This window comes from Leiobunum rupestre, chromosome 6 (assembly GCF_980474605.1).
Source record: "Leiobunum rupestre chromosome 6, qqLeiRupe1.1.hap1, whole genome shotgun sequence".
Lineage (NCBI taxonomy): Eukaryota > Metazoa > Arthropoda > Arachnida > Opiliones > Sclerosomatidae > Leiobunum > Leiobunum rupestre.
In genome coordinates, this window is record NC_143389.1 from 43,589,486 (window position 1) to 43,600,946 (window position 11,461).

Below are 11,461 nucleotides of genomic sequence, written 5' to 3' on the forward strand. Positions count from 1 at the left end.
TATTTCAATTTCAATTTAATTTATTTAACATAGTTGTTGTGTTTGTACATTTTTTGTTTTGGGGGGGGCCAAGTCCTCTTGCTCCTAATTACCTTTTTTAATGATATTCTGTTTAGCCAATGACCATATAAATCGTAACATGTCAGAGGTCTGTAAACTCTCCGATAGTCCTTACTAAACTTTGGAAATGTTCAGGTAAGTGTGCCCGGAAATCCCGCCGTCAGCGTATCAACCAAGGCCCAGTGAAATTTCAAACGCTTCTAATTATAAAAATAACGCTTACTTTGGGTAAAAGTACGATGAATTACTGAATTTGAAAGTAATCTTTCAGAGTCGTACTTATAAGTGTTACGTTACTTATGATATAGCATGTAATTTCCCGAAATGAGCTGTACCGGTAAGAAAACTCTTTAATTGCGAAGCTAACATCCTAGAAAAATTATTATAAAATATTTTAAAGAGACACCGAGGCATTTTTAATTTTTAATATAAAAAATTAAAAATCCACGCGCGTCTCTTCTTTTGAATATTTTATAATTAACTCTTTCCATGGATAATTCAAAAAGTTTTGAAATTTTTTAAATAAATTTATTAAACCTTCCCTTTTTAGTAACACACCTGTTGAATTTTCTTTAAGCAACTTGTTTGTTAATTTTTATAATATTAATCTTTACATTTATTATTAAAATATGGTTAATGATAAATATTTCTATCAACTTACATGATCAATTAAAGAATTGAAATCGGTGGATGAAAACAAGCGTCTTTATCCCATAGTGATCCCCCTCCCTTTGATGAAACAATTAGGCGACTTAGAAATCCATCTACATTTATATCCGATATTTCTGATATCAAAAACACCGTGGGCAAATTTTTACTTAGCAATTAACGACGATCAGTGGCAATTACTTAACATGGTTCAAATTCGCATTATCTATCGGCATATAGGCAACGCGTCAATTTTGATCCAATCCAAGATTTCAACGAAGTTAAGCCGGACATTAGTTTTAACATCAAGTGCGCGGTGATACTAGACCTTACGTTGGAATTGACTCGGAAAACGTACGTTACTAGTCACTGGGTACGAAGCTAATTTGTACTAATTTAAGCGGAGATTCGCGGAGAATTAAAAATGCCCGGCGAAAACGGCAATGTGGTTAGGCCCGATGATTGATCACGGACTAGGGACATACAACGCCAAGAATTTCTAATTAGAACTTTTTTGTCGGATAACGTTTAGTGTTGAGGAAAACACGTAAGTGAAAGTGCTGGATCGTGTCGCGGTGTTCAATATGACAAAGAAGTGATACTATAGTCGCGGTAGTGGCTTAAAAGACAGTACTAGCGAAGGCGGCATAGCTTCAACGTCGAGAAACCCTTTGGGCTGGGAGGGCAATCGCCCCGCACAATTTGCCAAGGCCTAAGGGTTCATTCTATTAAACGTTAAAAAAATTTCTTTCGAATCAGGCAAGTCTAATTACGAAGCCCCGTAATCTAAGTGGGTATCTCTCGGGTACAAAAATGTAAGAACGTTTCTGTACGGAAAAAAATTGAATTTTCCAACACGTATTTGATTGGTTTCTCGAATTAATTATTTGGAGTTGGAAGTAAATTAGGGGTGTAATGTGAATATCCCCCCCAACTGAGGATCTCGATCGTTGAGAAAACACGAAAGCGTTTATGGAAGCCGGGGTAAGTCTAATGTAAACTCATTTTTCAGCACTTTCATCGAAGGTAGTGATTTAAGAAGGGCCTCCGAGTAGAAAGAGTCTTCCACTTGTTTTTTTTGTATTTCATAACAAAGTGAGGTTCATATTTGGCGACGGAGAGAAGATTAAATACCGCAAATACTATATCGCAATCGCGATTATTTATAAAATCAAACAATTATACCCGAACGTGATAAACGAATTATAAGCAATTTTTACAAAATAGAGATAGTTTATAATTGGAATTCTAAATTTCGAATAAAAGTTTCGGTATCTTCCCATTGCGCCGAATCCCATTCGACCGAATTCCCATTAGACCGAATTCCGCCAATGTTTTTGATGATATTAGCTCAAAAGCGGGTTTTGAATTTTTCTAATCGACCGACGCAATATTCACAATTGAGCGACCGCAAAAAAAATAGTTTTTCTTTCTACTCCTTCAGGTTAGGTTAGGTTAGATTAGGTAACACTGCATGCTGTTCTGACAGATGCTGAAACGGATAAAACCGAATCCTAAACCCGGAGAAGTGCGGGTTTTTCGGTCGAATGGGACAATCCCATTAGACCGAATCCTAAATCCGCCAAAGTGCGTCTTTTTCGGTCGAATGGGATTGAGTTCGGTCGAATGGGGTTCGGCGCAATGGAACAGATTCAACGCTTCCACGTACGAAGGAGACTTGGCTGGAATTAAATCGTGGTTTAATTAAAGGGCTTACGAGCTTAAGCGACTGGGACAATTATCGACGAATAAACACTAGTGGAATATTTATGGAGCGTCCTTTGAATTTTAAAGCGATGGAATTGATGGACAACAACAGTATTGAAAGACGGAGAGCTTCGCGAATGACCTTGAAGGTTATCGTACTCCGAGGGTATTATACTCGCGCATAAATTATAATAAATTATTCTCGCTAGGCCTACTTTATATATCCACGAAGAGTGACGCGCCTCTATATCATTAGATGAAACAAATTCGTTTTCCGTTAACGTGCAGCCTACGGACGTACCAGTAAGGTTATCTAGATATTATTTCAAATAATTACCAATAGTCGAAACTATAAAGTAAATTTGGTCTTAACCAACTTGTTAAAATGGGAAAACAAAATCACGTGACTACCAACTTCGATTCGGTAACTCGTGTTCATAGTTGGTTGGCTGTACGATGGTAACGAGGGGCAGGTCACTTCCTTGATTAACGACGCACCCCTCAAAAGATTAAATCTGATTTAATCGTGATTATTTTGATTAAATTCAATTTAATCACGATTAAGTTGATTAGAATGTTTAAATGATTAAATCTGATTAAAATGATTAAATCTGTTTAAAATTATTAAATCCTGATTAAAAAATTATATCGTGATTAGTATGATTAAATCGTACTTTAGTTTTGATTTTAATGATAAATTCTCGATTCGACCGATTATATTGATTAAATCGTGATTAAAATGATTAAATCGTGATTAAAATGATTAAATCGTGATTAAAATGATTAAATCGTGATTAAAATGATTAAATCGTGATTAAAATGATTAAATCTAATTAAAATGATTAAATCTAATTAAAATGATTAAATCTAATTAAAATGATTAAATCTAATTAAAATGATTAAATCTAATTAAAAAGATTAAATCTAATTAAAAAGATTAGAATGATTAAATCTAATTAAAAAGATTAGAATGATTAAATCTCGTTTAAATGATTAAATCCTGATTAAAAAGATTAGATCATGATTAGAATGATTAAATCTCGTTTAAATCGTGATTGGATTTTCTAATCTTGATTAGATTTTTTAATCTTGATTACCCTGATTTAATCACGATTACCCTGATTTAATCATTTTACTATGATTAAGACGCACCCAAAATGGAAGTGACCTGCCCCTCGGATGGTAAAGAAAAATTATTCCTTCCAGATACTGCAAACAGCTAATTAACTTACACCTTTCTATTAAAAAATGTTTCAATGAATAATAATAATTAGATAATTTATATGAATCGATCAAAATTAAAACCGCCATTAGCAAAATATAATAAATAATAGTTCTTATTTCTTAGGATAGATGGCGCTGCAGTCCTCCACAAAGTCACGTGACTACCATCTTTTCAGCCCCCCTCGACTTTATAGTTTCGCCTATTCATTTGATAATTATTTCGTTTCGTGAAAATATTCATAGTAATGGTACTAGCTAGACGAAATTAATTGATAGAAGAGTTCGTGAAAGAACGATTAACAAAGTCAATGAATTCTCTTTGCTGAAAATAAAAAACTGCCGGGCGATGGCCTCTAAAGGGTCATTTTAATTTCGCCAGCGTCTGACGGCGAAGGTTTTTCAACTGTCGGAAGCTCTCAAACAACGCGTATGATCCTTCTCTGACAAGCGTTTAGATCGCGGCTCAAATTTGGAGGGAGAGAAAAACATTCGATTTCCTTGGCCATGAGTGGCACGCGCTTTTACCTCGATTATTTTTTTACGTAATAATTTGACGCGGGTACTTTGGGGATAAAAACGAAAACGGGTAATATCTGCCGTGGTTTAAGTATATTCGGTAAACGATTAGTTATCTAGTTCAATCACACTGTGGTAATTTCTGCAAATTGTTTAATCTTTTAACGTATATAGGGCCTAGATGAATTCGTTACGGGTTGCGGCGGGGAGGGAAGATAGGGGGCGCCAAGCGCGTTTAAGGCTATTAATATACGGCTGGGGCTGCCCGTGGATATTAGGAAACTCTTGTCGTTAAACTATAAAAGTTATCACGTAAAATTGTCTTATTACGCGCCGAGAAAGAATAAATATTCTTTCGTCATCGCGTTTAAATTTTTTTTTATATTCGCCTATCTTACGAAAAAAATAGGCCACCACAATGAGCGTTAAAACGCTACACCCAAAAACCCCAATGACTCCGCCTCGTGCCAATCATAAATTGGGCCCTCCCAGATGGTTCCGGATTTTCGATATTTATACTTTCGTATAACCCCCCCCCCCCTCCTTTCCAAATTTAATGATATTTTATAATCATATCCACAGTTGAAGCTTGTAAAATCATATCTTATGTCAATTTTCGGTTAGTCCTCGATGGATTAATGTATTTAGGTTGCGGGCTGGTTCCTGTCAATTTATCCCCGAAAATGATTGCGTAGTTTGACTTAGAATTAATATAGTAGTTTTCAAAATGTTTCATTGGTTAGTTTTTCCCCAATATTGCGCGATAGGATTGGTGAATGGTATAAAATTGGGTTTAGACTGCCTAAGGCCCTACGGGGTTTAGAAATACTGAGGTATAACTTTGTTTAATATAATTTAATTTATAATACACGTAACTCTCTAATTCGGGAAATATAACCAATTTTTATCAATTTAAACGGAGGAAACACATGGATGTCATAAGTAAAAATTGTTTTTATTTCAATTTTTAAATTACCAAAATCATTAAAAATTAAATAAAAACTAACTCATTCACTGGTTTAAATTTATAAAATTATTATTCTCCATGGATCTTAACAATTCTTTCAACATTTATAAATATAACCAAGTCTTATATTCCATAAGCATGACGCTAACTATATATTATTCCATAAGCATGACGCCTACTATATATTATTCCATAAGCATGACGCTAACTATTATTCCATAAGCATGAGGCTAACTATTATTCTATAAGCACGAGGCTAACTATTATTCCATAAGCACGAGGCTAACTATATATTATTCCATAAGCACGACGCTAACTATGTATTATTCCATAAGAACGACACTAGTTATATATTATTCCATAATTATGACACTAGCTATATATTATTCCATAAGTATGACACTAGCTATATATTATTCCATAAGTATGACACTAGCTATATATTATTCCATAAGTATGACACGATAGCTATATATTATTCCATAAGCACGACACTAGTTATATATTATTCCATAAGCACGACACTAGTTATATATTATTCCATAAGTACGACACTAACTATATATTATTCCATAAGTATGACACTAACTCTTCACGTGAAAACATTTTAGAACACGTTAATTTATGTCATTGAACTGAGCTCATACATATATGCCGTGTAACAATCTACGTAAAATGTTCAGATATAGATAAGCTTCGAAACTAATCGTATTGTATTGTGAAACAAAACCTTTTAACCAATAGCAAAAATCACTAAATTCTAAATCTAAAAATAATTGAGAAATCGACACTTATCTTATTTTTACCTTCGAAATAGTGGATTTTTTTGACATTCCATAAAAAAAACCGCGATTGACGGACCCGAAAATATGTCAGTTAATAACGAAAACCTATCAAAGGCGTATCACTAAAATAACAAGAAACCACTTAAAACCATTCGTATCAAAACGGGTCGCTTCACGGACACGGATATCAAAATATAATCAACGATTATTACATACAGGGTCGGGATAAAATATTACTCAATAATAATGATAGGTAAAAAAAAATCAATTAAAAGGTTACCTTTAAGGAATATAATCACCTTTAAAAGAAGAGATTCATTCCTTTATACGAGTTAACGATGGAGTATATCAGAAAGCGGAAGAAAAGTTATTTTTAAAAATACGCCCGAAAACTCGGCACTCGATTGGAATAATAATTTTGCAGCGGAAGATTTATAGAAGATCTTACTCGGATCGGGTGTATATTTCATTGAACATGTTCCCCCGGCTGCCGAAAGTGCTATTCAAATCAGCGCAAAAAGCCGTGGGCCGACAAAATAGCTTGGATTACTTCATTTTTAGCGCCTTTTAGAACCGAACTTGTATCTCCGAGACGATCTATATAACCCGCGCCGCATTCCAAAGTTCGTCTAATGAAGTTTTTCCCTTCTAATTACCGATTGAAATAATTTTCACGTGGGCCATGAAAACGAACGACAAACGTCGGGGACCACCGGCAGATTCCCCGAATAAAATATCTCGACAGCTCATAAATTAAAATTGGGGGGGCCATCTCGCCACCGGGCCCACCAACAAAAAAAGGGGGAATACGAACTAATTAACAGTCCATCTCCATTATTTATATATTTGTTACGAAAATAAAGTTGAATTTTTACTCCTCTCGCAAATTGTAATTAGCGCGTTCAATCTATCAATAATCTGGTTAACAGTAGCGGTATTACCCGTGTTTGATCTATTATTTACGCTCGCACATTTTCCAAATCCCACAGGTGTCCTATCGTTCGGTATCACGAGTACCCTAAGTTGTTTTATCCTTTCACAAAGGCCTATAAATACTTGAAAAACAACAGGTGATGGTATAATTTTTATTAGCGTTCTGGATTCCAGCTTTTACGTAGGTGGACGTTCACACGCGCTTATATTTTCCCTGGAAAATAATATTGACACGCATCAATTTTTAAACGCGTTTAAAAATAATTTCGCGCAAAGCAACCCTATACCCGGACAATATTTAAGAGGGATAAGGAATTATATTTTCATTTGCAACATACATAATTGGTATTTGTACGAGTACAGTTGCACTAAACAAATAACAAGACGTACAACGCATCTCCATACTGTACGAAATTGGATTTGGACAAACAATATCCCCGGTGTTTTTATCGAGACGCGAAAATCTAGCGTAGCGTAGGGAAATAGGTAACACCCACCTGTTATCCAAACGGCGATAAATATCCGCTTAAAGGAACGTTTTTTTTTTTCAAGTACGTCTACTCTCTCTTTTAGTGAACGCAAAAACAGCGGTGCAAATTAATTAGACGCAAATCCAACGATATACGAGCACGTGGGATCGTGAAATAGTTACCTTCCCTAACGAACCACGCGACTGAATGTTCTGGCAAAACACCTGACTTCCCAGGGAGAGAAGTCAAAATGAATCGTAAGCTTGGGGGGGCGAACCCGATAAATACACGGGAGGAAGGTCTATAAAGATGAGCGTTTTCCGCGGCCCGAATGGACTGTGTTCTTGTTTTCTCGCGAAAGTTGCGAGCGTCAGTGTTCATTTCATTATCCTATCACCGTCGACGATGGAGGGGGGAGGCGAGGGGAGGGGGGCGAGAATGACGTCTGGAGCCTTTTGTATTTCCTCGCGCGTGATATTTCAATTCAGCCCCCTCGTATACACTAATACGTCTGATAGCGGAAACTATCTTTCGCTACCTGAGAGCGCATTCAAGCAAGTCTAAAAACCATTATTTCATAGATTAACAGCGATAATAATCAATTAATGGGAATATACTAATAAAATTATTTTCAAAGTTATTTAAAATTAATTAAGAAGTCGCGTTAATGTAATAATACTATCACACCGATTTTGTTCAAACTCGGGGGATTGGTAGACGTTCATGTATTGAAAAATCCTAAAGGGAATTTATTCAATGGGCAACCGTTTTGCCATGGCAACGAAAAATGTTTTTGACAACAAAAAATTGAAATTTTCCCATTGAAAATAACATGGGATTCTGACCGATTCCTGTGAAAAATTTAAACAAATTTCAAAAATGCCAAAAAAATAAAAAATAAATGAAAATTGACAATAAAAACATCAAAATTGATCAACTTTTGATCAATTTTAGGTCAAAATCCCATGTTATTTTCAATGGGAAAATTTAATATTTTGTGTTGTCAAAAACATTTTTCTTTGCCATGGCAAAACGGTTGCCCATTGAATAAATTCCCTTTAGGATTTTTCATGATTCATGAACGTCTACCCGAGGGGTCGGACACTTGCCATTATTTTGTACGGGATTTCGGGATTTCGTAGAGATTTTGGCGATTTTATCATAACTTTTTGAAGTGATTTTGGGATTTCAATGTTAATTTACCATAGAGAGAGTTGAAAGATTTTGCGATTTTAGACAAAGTGTACGGGATTTTGGTAAATGTCCGACCCCTCGCGTCTACCAATCCCCCGAGTTTGAACAAAATCGGTGGGTTACACTTCGGGATGTCTCCTTGTCAGTGGCGTAGCTGAGAACTCAGAGCCCCCCCCCCCCCACAAAAATCTCTATGGGGCCCCCTTTTTAATGTTTTTATGGTTAGCGGGGCCCCCCGAAGCTCGAGCCCCCCCCCCCACGCCGCGGGCCCTGCGGACCATCAGCTACGCCACTGAATACTCTGAAGATTCGCATTCAGATTTTTTTTTCAAAAGTCACTATCTCGACTTGCTTAACATTTGTTGTCCGATAGCGCTTAAGCCTTACGGATCGTGCATGGATAAAAAAACAATACGCCGGTAACTTTAAACGCGCTATGGGCGCGGCCATATTTTTAAAAAGAGCGTATACGAGGGTATTTCGTTTTGGGGCCAATTTCGACAATGTTCAAATGAGGTGTGCTATTGCTAACGTTACCAGAGTAGACCAGTTATCAGACGAAAAGGTTTTTAAACGTGGGTGGTAGTGCGATAGTTTATCTTCGTTTCCCTCCCCAACGTTAGAGGATTTTGAATTGTCTTTTGTTATCGTTGAATGCCTTTTGGGATAATTCAAGGGCAAATACTTCATGTCTATAATCAAAATATTTTAAATTGATCTAGTAATTTATATGCTTGGAAAATAAATACTTCAATTTGATACAGAATAGTTATTTTGAGATTTCGTTGAATATTTTGTATGGTTGAACATTTTTACAAACAACCTCTGTTATTTCAACTGAATAGTATTTAATACCTACTCAAAATGGTAATTAATACCTGGGTTAGTACTAGACCTACTCAAAATGGTAATTAATACCTGGGTTAGTACTAGACCTACTCAAAATGGTAATTAATACCTGGGTTAGTACTAGACCTACTCAAAATGGTAATTATTACCTGGGTTAGTACTAGACCTACTCAAAATGGTAATTAATACCTGGGTTAGTACTAGACCTACTCAAAATGGTAATTAATACCTGGGTTAGTACTAGACCTACTCAAAATGGTAATTAATACCTGGGTTAGTACTAGACCTACTCAAAATGGTAATTAATACCTGGGTTAGTACTAGACCTACTCAAAATGGTAATTAATACCTGGGTTATTACTAGACCTACTCAAAATGGTAATTAATACCTGGGTTAGTACTAGACCTACTCAAAATGGTAATTAATACCTGGGTTAGTACTAGACCTACTCAAAATGGTAATTAATACCTGGGTTAGTACTAGACCTACTCAAAATGGTAATTAATACCTGGGCTAGTACTAGACCTACTCAAAATGGTAATTATTACCTGGGTTAGTACTAGACCTACTCAAAATGGTAATTATTACCTGGGTTAGGTACTAGACCTACTCAAAATGGTAATTAATACCTGGGTTAGTACTAGACCTACTCAAAATGGTAATTATTACCTGGGTTAGTACTAGACCTACTCAAAATGGTAATTAATACCTGGGTTAGTACTAGACCTACTCAAAATGGTAATTAATACCTGGGTTAGTACTAGACCTACTCAAAATGGTAATTAATACCTGGGTTAGTACTAGACCTACTCAAAATGGTAATTAATACCTGGGTTAGTACTAGACCTACTCAAAATGGTAATTATTACCTGGGTTAGTACTAGACCTACTCAAAATGGTAATTAATACCTGTGTTAGTACTAGACCTACTCAAAATGGTAATTAATGCCTGGGTTAGTACTAGACCTACTCAAAATGGTAATTAATACCTGGGTTAGTACTAGACCTACTCAAAATGGTAATTAATACCTGGGTTAGTACTAGACCTACTCAAAATGGTTATTAATGCCTGGGTTAGTACTAGACCTACTCAAAATGGTAATTAATACCTGGGTTAGTACTAGACCTACTCAAAATGGTAATTAATACCTGGGTTAGTACTAGACCTACTCAAAATGGTTATTAATACCTGGGTTAGTACTAGACCTACTCAAAATGGTAATTAATACCTGGGTTAGTACTAGACCTACTCAAAATGGTAATTAATACCTGGGTTAGTACTAGACCTACTCAAAATGGTAATTAATACCTGGGTTAGTACTAGACCTACTCAAAATGGTAATTAATACCTGGGTTAGTACTAGACCTACTCAAAATGGTAATTAATACCTGGGTTAGTACTAGACCTACTCAAAATGGTAATTAATACCTGGGCTAGTACTAGACCTCATCAAAATTGTACAACTAGGAAGTATTTAAGGGGGAGGTTTTGGGGGTTCAAACCCCCAACCGAGATGGAACAATTAAGAGGGCAGTACTTATCAATATCAAGGAGAAAGGGGGTTCAAATCGTAAGTTGGTCTTACGTCTGAAAGGGGCCGAACCCCCGAAATAAAATCCTGGTTACGCCCTTATTAATGTACGACGATGTTAAGACGTCTTCGAAATGGTAACACCAGGATTAATACTAATTATTAGTACCCAAGTTCATACTAGCCTCATTTATTTATCATCTCGCAACCAACCAAAACCAAATATTCATTGATATTTCCTTACCTCTATCTCTCAACATGACTCGGAATTCCATCGTGGTCCACAGATCACTCGAGAATCTTACAACTGAGAAAACTACTCCAGACCCAAGATAGTATCAGAAATCGTCTTTTCCAAAATAAGTTGTCTAAAAAATAAATTATTAGGTTACAAACTAATCTCTGCTTGGATCAAAATTTGGTATCGCGAAAAATAAATCCTTTATTCGAAAATTAGCGCCCTGTTATCGAAAACGAGGGAAGATGGCGACACCTACATAATAAAGACGCGAAACAATAAAAAAATTAAAAACCGTGGGAAAATATAAAATTTTGTCAAAACATAATCAATTTAA

General features: G+C 35.7%; 1 protein-coding gene across 4 annotated transcripts in view; it reads right to left on the minus strand.

Moving 5' to 3' along the window:
* Nucleotides 1-11,214, minus strand: part of Pka-C1 (Protein kinase, cAMP-dependent, catalytic subunit 1) — a 114,986-nt gene extending 103,772 nt beyond the window's left edge. Inside the window, exon 1 of one of the 4 annotated variants that reach the window (XM_090179693.1) lies at nucleotides 7,338-7,650. The gene's annotated coding sequence lies outside the window, so the exon portion shown is untranslated. Of the gene's footprint in view, nucleotides 1-7,337; nucleotides 7,658-11,130 lie in introns of those variants that run through there. The other 3 variants (XM_090179690.1, XM_090179692.1, XM_090179688.1) reach the window with 3 other exon arrangements.
* Nucleotides 11,215-11,461: the final 247 nt, after the last annotated feature.